The following is a 23,137-nucleotide window of genomic DNA, read 5'->3' on the forward strand; positions in this document are numbered from 1 at the left end:
TTTTTTTTTTGTTTTTTTTTTTTTTTTTTTTTTTTTTGTTTTTTTTGTTTTGTTTTTTTTTTTTGAGGCACAGACTTGGAGATGCTCCTGGCAGGCTGGCGTGGGACGTACGTACAAACGTTGACTCGTGTCTATTCTGCTTTAACAAGTGGTTGTCCAAGTGGGCTAAGGACTTGGTCAAAGTGTGTTGCCACCATCAGAGTTAAATCTGCTTTCAGATTTCCCCTCTTTGTGGTTGAGCTCTCAGCAAGTTACGTTAATTCAGTAGCCTCTAGTCTGTGAGCTCTGGTGTTGGTGTTCCGTGAGTGTAGTGGAGCCTAGAGGAAGCAGACAGAGCCCTAGTATCTGTGCTGAGGAAACAGACCGGAAGGAATTATACTTTGCCTGCTGGTCTCTGGGCTTTCACATCCTGTTGAACAGGAAACCACCCTGGGAGAGACAAACCTTCAGGAAACAGGTGATCTGCTGGGTGTGGATCAGAGCTCAGTTACTCCTCCCAACAGCAAGCTCCACACAGCCTTCAGGCAGCCTGTGAGGCCCAGCCACTCTCCAGCGATATGCTCAAGAGCCTTCCAGTTCTCTAATCCACTGAGAACAGCCTGCACCTTTGCGCAGAGGGCAAGGCTTCAGGCTACCGCACTGTCTGCCGCCAATGCCCAGTAACTCCACATCTGGTCCTCCTCCCAACATCCATTTCTGCTGAGCCTCTTACTGCTATGCCTCAGCCAGAAACTATGGCAGAAATACCTTCAAGAAGCTTAGCTAGATATTGGTTCTTGCTTTCAGTTCCCTATAACGTCTCAACCAACAGGCTTTCTTCTTCTTTTTATTTTTATTGTTTTTTTTTTAAATTTACATTTCAATTGTTATTCCCTTTCCCGGTTTCCTGGACATAAGCCATCCTCTCCCCTACTTCTATAACGGTGTTCCCCTCCCCATACACCCTTTCTTACTGCCCCCTGACATTCCCCTATACTGGGTGGTCCAACCTTGGCAGAATCAAGGGCTTCTTCTTCCACTGATGCCCAACAAGGCCATCCTCTGCTACATTTGCAGTTGGAGCCATGGGTAACAGTCTTTGGGTAGTGGTTTAGTCCCTGGGAGCTCTGGTTGATTGGCATTGTTGTTTTTGTGGGGTTGCAAGTCCCTTCAGCTCTTTCAATCTTTTCTCTAATTTCTCTAATGGGGGTCCTGTTCTCAGTTCAGTGGTCTGCTGCTGGCATTTGCCTCTGTATTTGACATGCTCTGGCTGTGCCTCTCAGGAGACGTTTATATCCGGTTCCTATCAGCATGCACTTCTTAGCTTCATCAATCATATATTATATATATGATATATATGATATTATATATATGATATATATATATGCCACATGTGGGGGCAGGCTCTGAATGGCCGTTCCTTCAGTCGTTGCTCCAAACTCTGCCTCCATATCCCCTCCTATGAATATTTTTGTTCCTTCTTTTAAGAAGGAGTGAAGCATCCGCATTTTGGTCATCCTTCTTCTTGAGCTTCATGTGGTCTGTGTATTGTATGTTGGGTGATTCGAGCTTTCTTTTAAGGCGGTGCCTGGCTAACTAGTACTCTGGAGTAGGCAAGAGCATCCAATTCAAGAGCTTTCTTCCTTAATGCTGACCTGTATTAAGCAAGAAGGATCACTGTCATATTAAATTCCTGCCCTGGTTTCACAGTTTGTGAAAAATGTGGGTTTTTTATTCTTCACACGGCTACGACTGCTAGTTTCCTGACATCAGGGATATTGTTTTCCTCTCCTTGTGGTTGTTGCTTGAAGTTCCCCTCCCAGGGAGTCAATTAGAACTGGGGACAGCCCCTTACCTTTCTCCACATTGCCTGTTTCCCAGTGTTTTTAGCTGTCCCCTTCTCTCTGAGTCCTGAAACCCTCTTTCACCGACCTCTGAGTGCCGTTCCCCACGTGCACATATTTGGAAAGGTGTCTTGTCAAAAGTTGGGCTATTTTTTCTTGTTTCACTTCTAGAAGGAAAAGAGTTGTGCTACATAGAGAAGAGATTATGCAGGAGATTTCCAGTTGGATTTTCCTCCCCTACCCTTTTGCTCCTAAATGTTATTCTCTACTTTTCTTAGTTTCCAAAGAGGATCTGCTTTGGCACACAAGTCCTAAGGAAGGGGTGATTTAGAATTTAGACAACGAGATATAGAAGCTAGAGGTCAACAATAGGGAGGGAAGAGGGTAGGGGGGAAAGGGACAAGAAACGTGCCTGAGAAGAAGAGGAAAGAAAATTCCTCTGGAATGGTGTTGGGAGAATAATGGTTCTTAACCCGTGGGTCATGACCCCACTTTGGTTTCATACACTATATCAGATCCTGCATATCAGATGTTTACATTGTGATTATAACAGTGGCACGATTACAGTTATGAAATAGCAAAGGAATAATTCATGGTTTGGGGGATCACTACAACATGAGTAACTATATTAAAATGCCAGAGCATTAGGAAGGTTGAGAACCACTGCTTTAGAGGAGCCAAGCAGAGAGGTTTTCTTGGAGTTTTAGAAACAGAAACTCTTGAGACATATAACACATAAGAGGTTTAATTTTTAATTAGGTGAGATTACGTTTGGCTGTAAGCTACAGAACAATATCTGAATAACAGGCACTGACCCAATTCAGAGCATTGTTTTTAAAACACACACACACACACACACACACACACACACACACACACACACACACACTGATCTGGCACAGGCAGTGTTAATAATTGCTAGGGAAGTTGCATGGTCAATAGCATTTGGTATGAGCCCCTCAGTCACTATTTGGCTCGGTCTTTCAGGCACCAAAATAGGTGTTTCAGCTCTAGTCGAGTCATTTACATTATTGCTGTATGAAGGAGAAGACCAAGAAACTGGGTTGATCCCTTTTAGATGTTCCCCAGGAACAACTCCAATGCTTTCACTTAAAATCATTGCTGACACTCTACATCCATGGCCCCACAGGGCAATGTTTTGCTTTATTCCAGGTGGGATTATTCCTGTTTAAGAACAACGACTTTATGAAATTCAGTAGGCAAATGTTTGGAACTGAAAATATCATTCTGAGTGAGCTAACCAATCACAGAAAGACATACATGGTATGCACTCACTGATAAGTGGCTATTAGCCCAAATGCTTGAATTACCCTAGTGGCCTAGAACAATGAAACTCAAGACGGATGATCAAAATGTGAAGGTTTACCCTTCTTTAAAGGGAACAAGAATACCCTTGGCAGGGAAGAGAGGCAAAAGATTAAAACAGAGACTGAAGGAACACCCATTCAGAGCCTGCCCACATGTGGCCCATACATATAGAGCCACCCAATTAGACAAGATGGATGAAGCAAAGAAGTGCAGACCGACAGGAGCCGGATGTAGATCTCTCCTGAGAGACACAGCCAGAATACAGCAAATACAGAGGCGAATGCCAGCAGCAAACCACTGAACTGAGAACGGGACCCCCGTTGAAGGAATCAGAGAATGAACTGGAAGAGCTTGAAGGGGCTTGAGACTCCATATGTACAACAATGCCAAGCAACCAGAGCTTCCAGGACTAAGCCACTACCTAAAGACTATACATGGACTGACCCTGACTCTGACCTCATAGGTAGCAATGAATATCCTAGTAAGAGCACCAGTGGAAGGAGAGAGCCCTGGGTCCCTAAGACTGAACCCCCAGTGAACTAGACTGTCGGGGAGGGCGGCAATGGGGGGGGTGGGGAGGAACACCCATATGAAGGGGGGAGGGAAGGGGGATGTTTTGTCCGGAAGCCTGGAAAGGGAAAAACACTCGAAATTTATATAAAAAATACTCAAGTTAATAAAAAAAAAAAAAAGAAAGAAAAGAAAAAGAAAAAGAAACCTGAAAAAAAAAAAAAAGAAGAGTTTTTTTTTTTTCTGCAGAAGGAAAAAGGACACCAAGTGAATGAGTACTAGACATCTCAAGAAAGAAAAAGGGATTTAAAGGCAGCATTGTGAAGTATGGTTAAATGCCTTCAACTCCACCTGAAAAACCAAGTGAATCGCCCGAGTTAGAACCATGATCTACACTATATTTTATTGGGTTTGACATAGAAATGAGGTTCAGCCATGGGAGCCATGCATGGGTCATTGTTCCTCTTGTTACTACAGAGGTCATTAAACATCTATTTCTGGTTGCTGCTGTACACTCCTGCCAGTGAGGTATGTTCTCTTCCCGTTTATATGCACTTGTTAAACAGGAAAGCGTGGTGTGTCTGCTATTGCATAAAAACATTGAGTTTTCCAACGGACGTCCTGAATTCTCGAATGCGGTGTGATACAGGGCTTTAGTCACTTTCACTCTTTCACTTTTCTTTGTTTTAACATTCGAGGAGATAAGGACAACTCCCAGCACTAAGTGATGGATCAGTACCTAGGCCTTTCATCCCAGTGTTTGGCATGCAGAAGCATGGGGAGCTCAGTGAGTTCAAACTCAACCTACTCTACACAGTGACTTCTACGCCTGCCAGGCTGCACTGTGAGGCCTTGTCTCAAACACTAAACAAAACCAAACCACAGAAAGAGATGTTGGTGCTTCAGGACTATTGCAAGGATGAAATGTGGCTGGTCATACAACTTTGTTAGAAATGTTAAATACTACCTATGTCAGAACGTTGCCCCCCTCTCTGTGTGTGTGTGTGTGTGTGTGTGTGTGTGTGTGTGTGTGTGTGTGTGTGGGCCAGTGACTCAGTTCTTGGACTCATGTTGTCTGAGTTACCCTTCCTACCCATAGAATAATTCAGAAAATCCCCTGTTGCTTTTTATACTCTTACAAAGTCGTCATGGTTGAGATCACAGAATGTTAGTCATCTCCAGTCATCTCGAAGGCTTTGTTTTCCACCTTTACCAAGTCTTGCTGTCAAAGGCCATGTACACTTCTCATTTTATGGTAGTTTTAGAAAGCCCCAGGTATGAGCATAAAGACTGACTCCTCCCTTCCCTTGGGGGATGTTCATTATACATGCTAGAGGTAAAATAACAAAACAATGCATGTTGATTACAGTAAATTTAGAAAGAAGTAAAGAAGAATAAAACAATATCTTGGTCATATTCATAAGATTCTTCCTAGTCTTGTGTACACGAGTTTATATGAATACAAACATACATGTACATGCATGTGTGTTTAAGAAAAACAGTATTGGCTATAAAATTAGAGTATTTTGTTTTGTCCTCTGCATTCTAACTGAACTCTTTACAGTTTAAAAGACTTTTGAAGCAGAGCGTTTGTTGTTTTGTTGTTGTTTTAAGCTGCTGCCTGGTATTTGGTTATGTAGACTACTTGCCTTAGTTAGGGTGTCCTTGCAGTGAAGAGACACCATGACCACAGCAACTCGTATAAAGGAAAGCATTTCATTGGGGCTGGCTTACACTTCCAGAAGTTTAGTCCATTATTGTCATAGTTGGAGACACGGCAGCATGCAGGTAGATATGATGCTAGAGAGGGAGTTGAGAGTTCTACATATTGATCTACAGTAGCAGAAGGAGACTGTGTGCCACACCGGTTGTAGCTTGAATATAGGAGACTTCAAAGCCCACTTTCACAGTGACATTCTTCCTCCAACAAGATCACACCTACTCCAACAAGGCCACACCTCCTAACAGTACCACTCCCTATGGGCAAAGCATTCAAACACATGAGTCTATGAGGGGCCATTTCTATTGAGACCACACACTATTATTCTTTCCAATTATAATTTTAAGTTTTGTTGTTTGGTATTTAAAGGTGACATCACATTTACAAGCACAGGCAAAGCCAAAATCAATAATCAGATTACAACGCTTAGTCCCAGCTTTATTAACCATTCTGAGATTCTTGAGTTTGGACATCACCCTGTTATATCCTGTCCAGATTCGAAAGACAGTTCCCAAGAAACTAGTCTCTTCTGCATCCATGGCTTTGATCATCTTCCTTCAGGGATCGGGCTCTATCCTCTGTAGCTCAGAGAGTTCAATGGGTGCATGGCTCTATGATTTCTGGGACAAGGTCATAAAAGGACTTACATTTTTTTTTGCCTTGTAGGAATTTAGAAGACATCTAACTACATGGACTGTTGCCTTTAAGTAAGCCTAGTCAGTTATGTGTGTAGTGTTCACAATCTAGAACGAAGAGTGGGACAAAGAGGGAAAGAAACAAGGAACAGCGAGAGATAAAAAGAGAGATCGTGTGCATAACTCCAGCTATTTCTAAGCATTCTAATACGAAAAAGAAAAAAAAAGCCAACTTGAACATCCGGAGCAGCCAAGCTTCCATACCATAGAGCCAGCCACTATGCAGTCAACACTAAGTGAGTTGCTCATGGCTCCTCACTCCAACCTTAGGAAAACAACTTAAAGGCATGTGCTATTTAATTTGGCTTGTGGTGGCAGAGGTTTCAACCCATTTCTGGCTGTATTTATTGCTTTTAGGTCAAGGTAAATGTCCTCAGAGAGTGCCACCACCAGGGGACCAAAATGTTCAAAACACAAGCCTATGAAAGACATTGTATTATTCAAACCCTAACATTCCTCTTCTGGCTTCTAAAGTCCAATGACTACCTGAGAATACAAATTACACCCATTCTAAGTCTTAGGGGTTGTTCAACAGTCCAAGTGTAAAGGTGTTTCTGAGACTCAAGGCATGGATGACATTTTTAGAAAGTAGATTCTTTTGAGGATTGTAATGGCACGGAGTAAGCATTCCCAAACCAAAAGGCAGGGATGAGGACCCAAAGGAAGAGTGGGACCAACGCGAGACTGAAATGCATTAGGGTAAACGTCAAGTCCTTAAGTCTGTGGCTGGTATCTGGGGGATACATTGATGTGACATGAGCTCCACAGGGTTTGGGCACCCCTTCCTGTGGCTTTACTGGTGCCAGAAAACCTATTTCTTGGGCTAACTATTGCCTGAAAATTTCCTTAGAGAATAGTCATGTCTCAGGCATCTCTAATGACATAGCCTTTGGGGCCGTGTCTGGTTCGTATTGCCGGAGCATCGCATGCTTTCCTTGACATGCGCAGTGGTTTGAATAAGAATGGCCTCGCCATTTTGGGTCACATATTTGAAGACTAGGTCCCAGATGGTGGAATTATTTGGGAAGAGTAGGAGTTGTGCCCTTGTTGGAGAAAGGGTGTCACTGGGGGTGGATGCTGAGGTTTAAAAATATCATTCCCATCGTGGCCTTTGCTTCCTGCTTATGCTGTGAGGTCTTAGCCTTTCCTACCACCCTTGGCACATGGCTGAAAAGTGTGAGGTGGCTGCACATGAGCATGGTGAACCTGTTCTTGAGAAAGTCATGCTCCTGTATAACCCCGTGGGAGCAGAACACACTGAAGGTACTGTTGACTGAAGGAACCCTTGACTGAAGGAACACCTTGAAGGAGTTAATCTTTTATGCCTTTACAGTGTAGCAGTAAGGTTTTCCTGATTCCTGAGAGGCCCCCAAGGCGTCTTTATTACTGTCCCAGCATGAAGTACTTCGCTTCCTTTTTTATGCTTGATTTTAAATGCATATTTTTACTTGGCATATACTGATCACAGAAGTAGTGTGCCTCATTATGACATTCCTGTTTATGCACACAGTTCACTTTTATTATACTCAACTACTAGAGTGCGTTCTCCTCTTCTCCCGCCCTTTCTCCTTCCATATGCCTCACCGACTCCTTTACTTTGATCATCTTTTCCCCTCTAGGGGTCACATTTGAGAGAAAGCATGAGTCTCAGGGCCTTTTCTTTTACTGTGGTACAATACTGAGGCAAAAGCATCTAAAGGGAGGGAGGGCTTATTTGGGCTTACAGCCCATCACGATGGGGAAGACATGGCGGAGGGCATGGAAAGAACAGAGGCCCTACTGGAGACAGGCTAGTCACACTGGAACAGGAAGTGAGGCTGGCTCTGAAGCATCAAGTCCCGCCCCCAGCGACCCATTTCCTTCAGGAAGAGAGGATCTACTTCTAAAGCTTCCACCAGTAGCATCACCAGCTGAGGATTGAGTGTTCCAGCCTGTGACCTTATGGCCGTTTCGCATTCAAACCACAGAAACGCACACTTGCCTTTGTATAACACCATCGCCCTCTTCATCAACTGCAAACACAGTTCCCTTCTTCATGGCTGAACAAAAGTTCATTTTGCATATACACATCTTCTTCCTCATCCATCTGTTTATGGACATCTAGGGTGACTCCTTGAGGTGACCCTTGCGTTTCTATGGCTCTAATATCTCCATCAACCATGATTTGTTTTTCTTCTTTCCCCTCGAAACACTGTTTGCCTCATTCCATTCTCCAATCTCTTCTAGACAAAAGATGATTTTTTTTTAAGGAAAGGAGCAAAAGACAAGGCAGAAAAGGAAAGACAAAGAAAGAGGAGAAGTGGGACACTTTCCTGCACTTTGTATTCTTTTCAAGGAAGAAAACTTCGCAGCTCACAAGTAGGGCACTTCTTTGTCTCTTGCTTTGTCCCTCTCTTCCTTTCCTTTGTATCCAAAGTACAAAAGCCACCTTGTATGGATGCTGGAGAACAAGAGAAAGGATAGTCACACCCCTGCAAGACATAGAAGGGAAAATGGAGCTTTGGCACAGGCATAGCATGTGCTGGCAGTGCCCTGAGTCAGAAACTGTGGGGAGCTTTAGGCATGGACGTTATTGCTTTGGTACTTCAGACTCAAGGATTCCTCAGCTCTGACAAGACAGCCAGTAACTAATGTGCAAGGCCAGATTGGAACTAAGGGACAGCAAGTCTTATCTACTATTTTGTCTTTCAGATTTCTTCCTGCAGGAGTTCCAGTGTTCACAGAGTCAAGCTGCACAGTATCCTGTGTGCATAAAAACATCATCTAGTGCAGTGGTTCTCAGTGCCGTGTCCCTTTAATACAGTTCCTTATGTTGTGGTGACCTCCGGCCATAAAGTCATTGCTATTTTATAACTGTAACTTTGCTACGGTTACAAATCATAATCCAGGATATCTGATTTGTTATCCCTAAGGGTCACAACACATAGGTCGAGAACCCTAGATTTAGAGTACACACATTCTTCGTTATTTGATGTCAGAATCCCCTTAGATTAGAGCAAGCTAGAGACTGACTCTGTCTTGTCAAAGACGGCACTCTTCTACCCTAAACATTTCAGCATCTTTAAAAGTACGGCAAGCATAAATGCCCTGGGTACTCCTTCAACGCAGTCTCATGACCATTCTACCGAGGGCAATTTGAGTAGGCATTACAAACATCAATTGGAGACTTCTATAGAAAAGACGTGAAACACTCTGAATTCGGTGGGACTGTGTAGGTTGCCGTCAAATCCACAAAGGATGGCAGTGTCTCAAGATTGCTATTAAGGCCCGATTGCTTGCTGTGCACCATGGGAGATTCCTGGAGAGCCCCCTTCTTGCACTATTTATTTATTTTTTTAACTAATATAGTTCTAATTTTTTATTCTAGCTCTCACCATTTTTCTGCTCAGATTATCCACTTTAAGCAGGCATCCCACTGTCATCCCTTTGTTCTCCCAGGGTCTCTCCACTGTGGGTGCTGAGAGACCTTCCACAGCATGTGCTACTTGGCTCACCTTGGTGCAGAGTTGATTCTGCCTTGTACAACTTGAAAGGCCCTTTATGTGGGTGTTGGTTTCTTAAATGCGGAATGGTCCATCTTATTATCACTTCTGGTTTGTTTTTAAATTGAGTGTTTTGCTAACACACCTGCTAGGTCCATCCAAAGAATATCTTTTTCCTTCCCTAAAACAATTAAGAAAAGCCGTATCGATCCTGCAGGGGAAAAGGGATGGGGAGGGCCCTTGATGTGATTCGGTATCTGAGAGTTGTTATTTGTTTTAGTCTTGTCCTTGAGCCTACAAGGCACACTATTGACCTGCCAGCCATCATGGTAGTCTTGTGACAGGCCACTTCAGGAAGGTCAAACACAACAGATTCGTTGGTGCAATAATATGCTGATATAAATATTTGATATTGAAGGAAGCCCTAGGTTAAACCTCAGAACCACGGTTTATAGTTTGAGGTTCCCTGTCACCCTTACAACATGTTGCTATTGCTACACAGATTAACTCCTCCGGGTGTGGCTTGAGAAATGTTAGCTTGGGTGAAGGGGATTTCTTCAGTTTAATTAGCTGAATTTTAATTTAGAAATTCAGCTGCGCATCAGCTATACTGGGGAGTCTTTTTTTCTTTTAAGGCACCAGTGTGCTTCTATGATACCACTTATTGTGGTATACAATGCTAGCCTGCCCGTTGCTCACTTTGCAATACATTTACCACAAGCTCTCCTTGGAAGCAGTCATGAATCAACGTGGAATATCAGAAGAACCCTGGGACAGCGGTATACCCTCAGGACTTCTCCCGGGCAATGGCCATAATGCTGCTCGTCTTGCAAGCTGTCGAAGAGGAAAAGAAATGTTAATAAGTCATGCCATTTTATTTCACAAACATAACTGGATAGTTACATAGAGCTGAAGATTGTCAAAATATTCCAAAAACGTTTTAAAACTGTGTACGTATTTAGCTTTGGGAGGCCAACATCTTAAAATGTTCACTAAGTATGCAGGTCATCTTCCCGTAGTTTCTTAAACCCTGGTTTGGGGTTTTCTGGTCAGGAATTTATATTTCCTTGTAACCCATCTTTATTCCTGCATTGTCACATCCTAGAAATAAGAACGCTTCCTTAGGGAACCAGAAACGTATTGTAATAACCTTTCTTCATGACCATGCCTGGTTTAGTTTGGATACAGTTCAGGAAAAAGAAAAGGGTGGGAAAAAAACACTTGTGCACTTAAAAAACAAAAAAGCTTTTTTCAACAAGATTCTTTGGGGAATACACTGTGGTTTTATTTCCATTTTTCATTTTCATTTTTATTACGGTTTATGTTTCTCAAATAGTCGCTGTGTGGCTTAATATAGAAAACAAGTTTATGAGAATTTAACATTTATTTGACAGCTGGATAACAAAAAGAAATAAAGGGGACTATTTATGTTCTTAGAGAGGATGCATAATGTAAGCGAATGTTTACATGCCTCTGAGGAGGCACCGGCATTAATATAGAACTGAACGCGAAGTCAGGGGGAAGATGACTTCAGTTAGAACAGCCAAAGTAGAGGACTAACAAAAGCTGAAGAGATAATTCAACAAGTTCTGCACGGAATAAATTCACTATGGTAAGAAGACTGTTCAGTTTGAGAACATTCCTACATGTTCAAAATAACTCATCATATCATTTTGTATAATGGATGAGCTTCAGTGGTCATGGTTTCATAATTTGTAAAGCCTAACAAAAAAAGCCTAACCTTCTAGTTAGAGTTTTTATTTTTATACTTCTTTTCTAGAATGCTGTGGCATATTAAATTACATTGGGTTGGACATTTTAAATTCCAAGAGATACTTCTCCCAAAGACACTCAAATAAGGAGGCAGAAAGGACAGAGTCACGGGTTTCCAGCAGCCATTAAGTTGGAGGGCTTGTGTGTGATTACAGAATGGCTCATGACTCCTTATTATTGAAAACGTAGGGTTTCATCAGTCGGAGGTTTAGGTCCCAGGCTCCTGTTTCATAGAAACCCCAATAAAAGTGATAGACAAGTTCTGACTCTACTCTCCTGGCGATATTAATAGATGTAATACTTGGAAGGGAAACCCTGAATCTGAATTGGGGAATATTCTCATTGGTGAACGTGAAATAAGAAATAGTTCTTATTTCCCAGGTCCTGAGGGTCAAACATATGGATGCTACTTGAGACTTGATGCTGGTACATGCCTCAGTGATGGCCAGGAAGCAATGGCCCAGGAGGGGCATGGGACTCTCTTGCTAGTGGGTTGTGATGATGGCTGTTGTAGAGACATGGGCTATTTTATGGACCTTGGGAAGGGTACAGGTGTTATTTCAAGAGATGTAGGAGATGTTCTCCCAGAAGAGAGAGAGAGAGAGAGAGAGAGAGAGAGAGAGAGAGAGAGAGAGAGAGCAGGAATGACTGGGTTGGAGTAGCTATAGTTTATTATAGCTACTGTTATTTTAGTTTCTCTGGCTAGGTATCAACTCCAAAACAGTGCAGGAAGAAAAACAAACACAATCAACAACAACCAAATAAGTTAGTTCATAGATTCTCTGGATAGGACATAGTGAAGGAGTGGTTTTGCTTGTTTGTTTGTTTTTGTTTGTCTGTTTTTTGTTTGTTTCATTGTTTGGTGAAGTCTGGATTTCATTTAGAAGATTAAATGGTCAGAGTCTAGAATCAACTGGATGCTTGCCCACCTCAATGTGTGGTAGTTAATGCTGGTGCTTAAGGGGGTAATTCAATGGGGTGTTCTGGGAACTAAATGTTCATGCTCCCAAGTCAAACCCAACCTTCAAAATCCAGGCACGTGCAAGTGGGGATTTAGAGGAGAATTGAATGAAAAGATTCTTAGAAAAAGCAACCCTGTACCCTTGCTTCCTATGACAGGACAAAGCAAGAAGATGGCTGGATGTAAGACGAAAATAGCATGCTCAGTAGACCCCAACCCAAGGAGTACTCTGACATAAGCCATTAGTGCCGAACTGTGAGAAAGCGATGTGTACTGTTCAAGCTGTTCTTGTTTATGAAGTTCTACCACATCGGCCTTCGCTGGCAGACATTTACTGACTGGAATCCCTCTCTCTAAGTTCCCAGGGTCAGAGGATAAAGAAAGAATGAGCTTTGTGACCTGTGACCTGACCTGTGACCCGCGACCTGCACAGGTACATAGGTTTCATATGCAGAGGTCTGTGTATGTCAGGGATTTGGGGTGGGGAAGACCCTGAGATGGTCTTTGGCTTAGAGGTCTTAAAAACGAATAAGCTTATTTTCAGATGGCACTGGGCCCCACTAATTATATAACCAAGAAAGACAGGGGGAATGAGGGAGGGGGAGGGGGAGGGGGAATGGGAAGGAGAGAAGTACCCAGAAGCTACATTGGCTTTTCCTTCTTTTTAACCCTATCTAGGAAGCCGGGCACCATCACTTATAGTACACTGAAATTTGTTAGAAGTATGGGCTTGGGGTGTTCCATATTCAGAGGGAAGAGAATAGACTATGCTGCTTGATGGAAGGATGGCAAGGCTCTGGGAGAATATGTGGGAACATAAATATTGCTATGGCCATTTTTGGAAAATACAATCTGCCACACATGCTCTGTATGTATTTCTGCAGGTGGCACCTACTGGGTTAGTTTTTATTTTGTTTCTTGTGTAATAGAGTTTTAAAATTAAAGCTAGAGACTGAGACACCAAGATAGAACCGATGCAGCATTGCACAGCTAGATCTCAGCATACACAACTTTCTCTCCGCCACTTGAGTGGCTACACCTACTTCCAAAGTGGAATGGTGACATGAAGACCAGGCATTGGGAGGACATTGTTGGGAAGAACATTTCTCTCATTCTAGTTTACCCGAAGCTTAGCAACAAGACACCTCTGGGACCCTCTCAGAGGCTCTTGAGTCACTGTTCTCAGAGTCGGGATCAGAAGCTCAGAGCCTAACATGCTTTGAAGAGGGTGATGGCAGCAGACTGAAGAAATTCTGCAGAAGAGATGTGGCTTAGGGGCAGAACACTTGGGTTCAACCCTTAAAACTGTGAAATATAAAATGCTATCTTTAATTTTTATGAAAAAATCTTATTTTACTAAAATATATCATTTATTAACTTACTTTTCTATTGCTTTGATTGCAGTCACTAGGAATATTGGTATATTTTTCAAAAAAAAAATAAAATTATCCACAGATCAAGCAAGACAGGGGACTCTGTGGCTTACCAAATCTACTTAGTAGACTTTAGCACATCAGTTACCAATAAATTTCTCCAAGACCAATCTGAACACCCCTGCAGCCTTTCAGAGAGAGGGAGGCATTCTAACAGGCCCAGGGCAACCTCAGAGGAATGGCCCATTCTTAAGAGTCCAGGGGAAGCTCCCAGGAGAGAAGAAAGGAGGGGATGGAGAGCTGCTTTTCCCACTCAGACTGAGATGAGCACATTACATATCAACTCCAGGCAGGCTGGAGCGCTTCTAGTTCCAGAATTCAAAGGGCAGAGAGATGTTTCCCATAATGACCAGGGACCTTGAGGGAGCGAGTCAGTATGAACTGGTTCTGGACCTGGCTCATAGTGTATTCTAGAAAAATAAAGAACCAGAATCCAGGAACTAAAACTGATGCTGGGTGATTAAGAGCTGTAGAAAGTCTCCCAACCAAAAGAAGCCCAGGACCAGATGGGTTCAGTGCAGAATTCTATCAGACCTTCACAGAAGACCTAATACCAACACTGTCCAAACTATTCCAAAAATAGAAACAGAAGCAACACTATGCAATTCCATCTATGAAGCCACAATTATGTTTATACCTAAACTACACAAAGGCCCAACAAAGAAAGAGAACTCAGATCAATTTCCCTTATGAATACTGATGCAAAACTAAATAAAATTCTCACAAACTGAATTTAAGAACACATCAAAATAATCATTCATCATGATCAAGTAGGCTTCATGCCAGAGACACAGGGATGGTTCAATATATGGAAATCCATCAATGCAATCCACTACATAAACAAACTCAAAGATAAAAAAAACCACATGATCATCTCATTAGATGCTCAGAAAGCACTTGACAAAACTCAACACCCCTTCAAGGTAAAAGTGTTGGAAAGATCAGGAATTCAAGGCCCATACCCAAACATAGTAAAAAGCAATATACAGCAAAGCAGTAGCCACCATCAAACTAAATGGAAAGAAACATGAAACAATCCCACTAATATCAGGGATTAAACAAGGCTGTCTACTCTCTACCTATGTATTCAATATAGTACTCTAAGTCCTAGCCAGAGCAATCAGACAACAAAAGGAGGTCAAAGGGATACAAATTGGAAAGGAAGAAGTCAAAATATCACTATTTGCAGATGATATGATAGTGTACTTAAGTGACCCCAAAAATTCCACCAGAGAACTCCTAAACCCACTAAACAACTTCAGCAAAGTGGCTGGATATTAAATTAACTCAAACAAACCAACAGCCTTCCTCTACTCAAAGGATAAACCAGCTGAGAAAGAAATTAGGGAAATGACACCCTTCACAATAGTCACAAGTAAAATAAAATCCCTTGGTATGACTCTAACCAAGCAAGTGAAAGATCTGTATAACAAGAACTTCAAGTTTCTGAAAAAAGAAATTGAAGATCTCAGAAGATGGAAAGATCTCCCATGCTCATGGATTGGCAGGATTAATATAGTAAAGATGGCCATTTTGCCAAAAACAATCTACAGATTCAATGCAATCCCCATAAAATTCCAAGTCAATTCTTCATAGAGTTAGAAAGAGCAATTTGCAAATTCATTAGGATTAACAAAAAACCCAGGAGAATAAAAACTATTCTCAACAATAAAAGAACTTCTGAGGGAATCACCATCCCTGACCTCAGGCTGTATTACAGAGCAGAAGTGATAAAAAAACAAACAAACAAACAAATAAACAAACAAAAAACTGTATGGTATTGATACAGAGACAGACAGGTAGATCAATGGAATAAAATTGAAAACCCAGAAATGAACCCACACACCTATGGTCATTTGATCCTTGACAAAGGAGCTAAAACCATCTACTGGGGAAAAAAAAGCATTTTCAACAAATGGTGCTGGTTCAACTGGAGGTCAGCATGTAGAAGAATGCAGATCAATCCATTCTTATCACCCTGTAATAAAGCCCAAGTTCAAGTGGATCAAGGACCTCCATACAAAACCAGATACACTCAAACTAATAGAAGAAAAAGTGGGGAAGAGCCTTGAACACATGGGCATTAGGGAACATTTCTTGAACAGAATACCAATGGCTTATGCTCTAAGATCAAGAATTGACAAATGGGACTTCATAAAACTGCAAAGCTTCTGTAAGGCAAAGGACACTGTCATTAGGACAAAATGGCAACCAACAGATTGGAGAAAGATCTTTACCAATCTTACATCCAATAGAGGGCTTATATCCAATATATACAAAGAACTCAAGAAGTTAGAATCCAGAGAATCAAATAACCCTATTTAAAAAATGGGGTACAGAGCTAAACAAAGAATTCTCAACTGAGGAATACCAAATGACTGAGAAGCACCTAAAGAAATGTTGAACATCTTTAGCCATTAGGGAAATGCAAATCAAAACAACCCTGAGATTCCACTTCACACGAGTCAGTATGGCTAAGATCAAAAAACTCAGGAGGCAATAACAGATGCTGGCGAGGATGTGGGGTAAAAGGAACACTACTCCATTGTTGATGGGATTACAAGCTGGAAATAAGTCTGGTGGTTCCTCAGAAAATTGGACATAATACTACCTGAGGACCCAACTGTCCCACTCCTGGGCATATACCCAAAAGATGCTCCAACGTACAACAAAGACACATGTACCACTATGTTCATAGCAGCCTTATTTATAATAGCCAGAAGCTGGAAAGAACCCAGATGCCCTTCAATAGAAGAATGAATACAGAAAATGTGGTACATCTACACTGTGGAGTACTATTCAGCTATTAAAAACAATGACTTCATGAAATTCATAGGCAAATGGATGGAACTAGAAAATATCATCCTGAGTGAGGTAACCCAATCACAAAAAAATCACACATGGTATGCACTCACTGATAAGTGGATATAAGCCCAAAAGCTCAAATTACCCAAGATACAACCCACAGACCACATGAAGCTCAAGAAGAAAGATGATCAAAATGTGAATGCTTCAGTTCCTTCTTAGAAGGGGGAACAAAAATATTCATAGGAAGAAATGAGGAGACAAAGTTTGAAGCAGAGACTGAACGAATGGCCATCTAGCAACTGTCCTACCTGGGGATCCAGCCCATGTACATACAACCACCAAACCCAGTCACTATTGCTGATGCCAAGAAGTGCATGCTGACAGGAGCCTGATATGGCTGTCTCCCGAGAGGCTCTGCCAGAGCATGACAAATACAGAGGTGAATGCTAGCAGCCAACCATTGAACTGAAAATGGGGTCCCAATTGGAGGAGTTAGAGAAAGGATTGAAGGAGCTGAAGGGATTTGCAACCCCATAAGAACAACATTACCAACCAACCAGAGTTGTCAGGGACTAAACTACCACCCAGAGAGTACACGTGAACAGACCCATGGCTCCAGCTGCATATGTAGCAGAAGATAGCCTTGTTGGGCACCAATGGGAGGAGAAGTCCTTGGTCTTGCCAAGACTCAACACCCCCTCACCCCAAGTGTAGGAGAAGGTCAGGGCGGGGAGGCGGGAAGGGGTGGGTAGATGGGTTGGGGAGCATACTCATAGAAGGAGGGGATGGTATAGGGGTTTATGGAAGGGAAACCAGGAATGGGGTTAATATTTAAAATGCAAATAAAAAATCCAATAAAAATAAGAGAGCTGCAGAATCCCTAAAAGGTTTGTCCAGCCAGTCTGCTCGGCCATAACTGGGGTATGTTTCATGTAGAAGCAGGTCTTGTAGGAGATAATTAAACCATAAAGGTGAGACCTTAAGGGTGGGTAATGAGAACATTTTAGTGAATCATGAAGTCTAAAATGAGATATGTCTACACAACCCAATATGGGCAGTTCCCTGTCCTTGTTCTTCCATCGTCAGTTCTATCTGGGCCCACAGGCCCAGCAGAGACCCTGCAGGATACTCATCGAAGCTCCCCGAAGGACAGACTCATTTCTAAACACTTGCCAGGCCCAGAATACTGAAAGGTAATCCTAAGTACTAGTACATCTGGCTTTAACTTAGAAACTGACTAGTAAGTTTCAACACAGCTTCTGGAAATCAGGACGGAGGTCACAAGGTGGAGAGAGTGAGTGACCACAGAGAGGAGGATCGTCAAACAGCAGGAAGACGTCTAGAGAAGGATTGTTCCAGTCTTGAGCTGTGAAAGCTTTAAAGTCTCCTTACCAAAAGGGGCTGGAAGATGCTATAGTCCCAGACACTCAAAGTCCTGGGATGTGCTCAAATGCTTAGTCCCCAGCAAAGGAGTGCCAAGGCCACTGCACATGTGTAGACAGGGAGTAGTGCACGTCCCTGGGCACACTTGTTCGACGCCTCTCATACCTGAACATTAAAGCAGTTGAGACTCAACAAGAAATCACAAGCAACAAGTGGGCACAAAACCCAAACTGTGGGTTCTTTTATCTGGCTTCTCAGGGATTGTGCACTTCCAGGAACTATTTAAAGTCCCATCTCATCTCCCACTCATCCACCCATGCCCATCACGTGAAGTTCAGCATTTGCCTCTTTCCTACATGGGACCAGCAACTCTAGGAGGCAGTGCCAAATCTCCCATGGAGACTGGAGTTGCAGTTAATCTATGGGTTGATTGACGGAAACCCCAGCCTCTCTCTTGCTGCCCCTATACCTCAGTCAAGTAACTCCCATGCAGATGGAATTGGCTGCTTTAACATCTAGTCGAGGCAGGGTGGAGTGCTCTTAGCTCCAGAAGTAAAGGACACAGAAGTGTTTTCCATGACGTACGGGCTCCCTCCACGTGTGCTCAATTTAGCCCATTTGCTTCTTGAGTTCCATGACACACGCATGACTTACCAGCTAGCCCTCAGCTCACGAGTGTTCTGGACCTCAGTCCTAAGCTCTAAACACTTGATTTTTTTTTTTTTTGACCAAGTCATCTGGTGCTTCTCACTCTGTTGCCAAGGATTTCCATTTGGAGATGTGACTGCCGTGGTCATCCTTCGTGATTTTCTTGGGATGCCGCATAGCATTTTAAACAGCTGCATTAGCTTGGTGAATCTCAATTTCTTCATTCACATGATTGGGATAAAAACCAGTACATTGTAAACGAATAAGTGAATAAATGTGACAGCACCTAATTAAAATTATAACACATACAATAGATGTATGTGTGGTGTTAGCATAATCTGGTTACCAAGATAATGCAGATATTTCTAATCCTCTTATTTTTGCCTTTATTCTTACTCATTGTCTCTGCCTCCCTTAACCCTTGCCTGGATCTCTGGTCTTCAGGTCCAGAGAGAGTAAATGTCATTATCTATCTGCCCCCTGGACTATTTTCTAGGGACAGTGTCTTCCTACTAGGTCACACAAAGGCCAGCCACTTCCTTTCAATCCCAGGTGTTCGTCCTCTGGTTTTTCTCCGTTGGAGGGCTTTTCTCTCTGGCCTAACTTCCTAGTGACTACAGAAACCTGTAAAATTCCAGTGCAGCCAACGCTTCTCTCTCTCCTTCCCTCGGAGCTGTCACGGAGGATAATCAGGACAGCAAAGTGTTCTGGCAGCCAAGCGAAGACTGTTTTTAAGGATAGAGAGAACAACTCTGGAAAATGCTGCCAACATCTCAAGGAAGGTAAGCCCTAAGTATTGATCGTTGGAGTTGGCAGTGTGGAAGTTGCTGACGAAATGGGGACGGCCGTGTGATTAGCGTGGGTTCAAACTAGAGCCAGCAGGAAACGCTAACTTAAAATCAGACAGGTAAAGGCAGCTCATTTGCTAAGTCAGAGATAGAGAAATAAAGCGAAGTGATCACGGCTGAAAGAGTAGACTTGGAGAAGGAACTTGCCTGCAGTTATGGTTTAAGTAGGTCAGAGCTGGGACTTACCACCGAGGATGGTCTTGGGGACAGAGACAACTCAACAAGTATATTTTCAGGGAAGTGAAACACACAAGTAAGGGTGTGGGTAATGACTTCAGTTAATTACCCAGAGGAAGCAGAACTGTCAGTTATGAATGAGGTATTGGAATTTGAAGAAAAAGAAGGCAAGAAATAGTCACACATGGCAGTCGAATAGCTAACAACTAGGGAAATCTGATGCAATTGCTAAGCACTGTTGGTCTCCTCGTCACATTCAGTCTTGCATCTGACTTGATATCATCAGTGTATTTTCTCTAGATATGATCGTCCACGTCAGTGCAGGCGCAGAGTAAGCCGAATGTTGCGTTCAGCCAATCAGGCGCACAGTTCAAAGACATCAAGGGAAGCGGGATACAAAAGCTGGAGAGTAGGAGGGGTGGGGCTGCAGGAAAAGCTAAGGAAAAACCTAAAGAATCCACTATTTGATGACGGTTGCTAGACAGAGAGATTGTGAGTGTAGAGATGTGTAGGGATTGAGCTAAAGGAGTAATATTCGCATTTAGTCAGAAAAGTAAACAACATTGAGGTCGTGGAGCATTGCAGTTAGGGTCAGAATCAAAGAACAATATTCATGGAAATGAGTGGTAAAGGGCGCGCGCGCATGTGTGCTTGAGTGCGTGCGTGCGTGCGTTCGTGCGTGCGTGTGTCCTCAATCTATAAATCCAAGATTTGAAACGGGAGGCATTGCAAAGCATCAGATGCGGGGACAGAGGCTCACCAAGAAGCTAGAGTAGAAGGATGAGAAAGTAGGAAACATAATTATCTTTAAAGATCACAAGGGAGAACCAAGCAGACAGTAGCAGGCACGGAATGGAGGTGTGGACGAGGTCAACAATCTCAGCAGGACGGGCAGATCCAGTTTAACATGTCCCCTAGGTTGATGTCAGTGAACGGCATGTGAAGAGTCACTGTTTGTAGTCCCCAAATTATGTTTCCATTTTAGCGAAATATGTTAGAAAGAAGCAGAGGAAGGAGGGCTTTGTATTGATTTAATTCAGTGACCATAATCTAGCTTAATCACTAATCTCAAAATGAGACCGGGGAACCTCTGGGTTTCCTTAAATGTCTTTTTTTCTGATTATCTGTATTTCTACAATAATACTAGGATGACGTTTGCTGCTGTTTACTCTTTTTATCCTGTGGGTGTAGCGGAGAGTTCTAGAAGCTGCATAGAATGAGCACGATGATTGGTGCAGAAGCAAATGCAGAAATCCATCTACTTCCCAGCAGGAAGAAATCAGAGATGCCAGGGGCTGTAAAACAGGCCATTGTCTTTCTGTATTTTCTCTGTTTTTGTGAAAGGTATTTTTCCCATAAAATTATTATTTATGTTAACCTATAGCAGGAGAATTCTTCTAACATAAAGTAAATAAACAGTTATCCATTTGTTTTCATTTAGAATATGCTAAAGCACGAACATATATTGCCCATACAAATACAGTGCCAGCATTTAAGAGAGCACAGGTTGTTCCCGACATCAAAACTGTTTAAGAACCTCTGACTTTTGCCACTTGTTGAAGATGCGGGCGCTCACAGGGAGGGGCTGAAAGGTCAGACAGAGGAGGACACAGAGTCCTGCAGAGGCTTTTCAGACTGTGACCTGCATGTTCACCCCCAGGGCAGTGGCTGGAATGTGTGTAGGAAAGTTGTCAAAGAGCCCCGTTTGTTCTCGGCAGCTTTCCTAGCCTCGGGCATCGGGAAGAACATTCACTTAATAAGTAATTATTCTGAAAATTTGACCAATAAGTGAGTCTCTATTAGAAAGTAGTGTATTTTTGCAATCTTCACGAAGTCTCTGAAGTTTATTTCTTTCCTTTAGTATGCACACACACTATATACATATATATATATATATCACTATAGAAAATTAGAGAATTCTGAAGTCTTAAAAACATGAATTTTATTTCCCAGAAAAAATGACTAGCATATACATTTTCTTTCTCTTTTTAACAAAGTTATGATTATTGTTAAAGGTATTATTTTATGCCTGCTGTAGTTCTTAACCCCTTTTAATAATTGTTTCCTGTTTTGCTAATCAGTGGTCATCATTATGTACATGGAATAAAATATCACCTTTGAGTTATACAAATAAATGAAAACTTATGCTATTTTATGTGAGCACTCATCCCACATTATTAGTTTTCACAATGAATCTTTGAGTACAACCTTTCCAAAATATTAATTTAGTTTACACACACGTTCCCTGCTGCAAAAATATGTATATCACCGATTCAAAAGTGTTCATTTTATTACTGACTAAAATATAATGAAGATGTAGCTTCCTCCAAAATTGCACATACTTTTATTATTGCTGTTATTGTTAAAATTTATTGAGAATTTAAATAAAATTCGTGTTCTCCTTTTTAACATAGTTAAATGAAGTTGCATTTTGTTTGGGAAAATTGTAGGTTAGGAAGATTATGGAAATGAAGACATCGTTGAAGGGAAATAATGATTACAACAATATCAAAATGTACTGGAAAACAAGAAAAAATAGTATGGTTTGATAATAAAGATCGAGAAATAAAAATATCTCCTGGGAAATATAACCTTGCATACCTGAAAGTGGTGTTTAAGTATAGACAACTTCACCAATATGCAGCGATGCTAATAAATGTTCAATACGCGTTGCAAAAAAAAATACCTTGGCTTCTTTCTTTTTTTCTTTTCCTTTTCTTTCTTTCCTTTTTTTTTTTTAACCCGAAAGAACACAATTTTTTTTTCTAAAACAGCTAGTTTAGAAGATAAAATTGGAAGAAAAGATGTATGGTGCCATCTAGTGGTTATCAATATAACTGCATACATACTGTTCTTTTTCGTTTCCATTCGCAAAAAAAATAAATTTCTTCAAAGATTCGAGGTAGGTAAATTATTTATTAATAAAATATTTCGTACGTACTTCTTCAGTACTAATTTGGGAAAAGACTAATTTCAGTGCTGTTAAGGTGATTGTTAGGTCCTCAGAGATTAAGGTGGTCTGTGTAATTATCTGTAGTTAGCGTTCAAGAAATTACAGTTCCAGACATTTACATAAACAAGCATGCCAACCTGTCATACTTTTTTTTAGTAACACAATGAAACAAAAGAACAATTTGAATAAAAGCACACTGATTGAAAATTCATATATGGGAGCAGAACCTGCCAGCCGTTATAAATTCTGAATAAAGAACACAATTGGAGAAACCTGTTCTTTGGATTGAGGTGCGGGTGGCTTGGCGCTTGCCCTCAGCTGTTGCTAGTGTGGCCAAGTAGTTCCTGGGATGACCGCAGACTGCGTCTTTTCTCCTAGTCTCCAGGGAGGAGCTACACACCTTTGACCGTCGCCACACACTGCCCATCTCCACACTGATCCTCTCTGTCTGCATCTGCCCCAACGAACAAAACCAAAGGTCCTACATTCACACGGGAGAAAATCTACAAAGCAGCCCTTCGGTTTCAGAGAACAAGTCCACCCTGTCCATTACGCGCCTGCAGCAGTAGCGCCTGCTATAATGGATGTCCTCTC

This window comes from Rattus rattus, chromosome 5 (genome assembly GCF_011064425.1).
Source record: "Rattus rattus isolate New Zealand chromosome 5, Rrattus_CSIRO_v1, whole genome shotgun sequence".
Taxonomy (NCBI): Eukaryota; Metazoa; Chordata; class Mammalia; order Rodentia; family Muridae; genus Rattus; species Rattus rattus.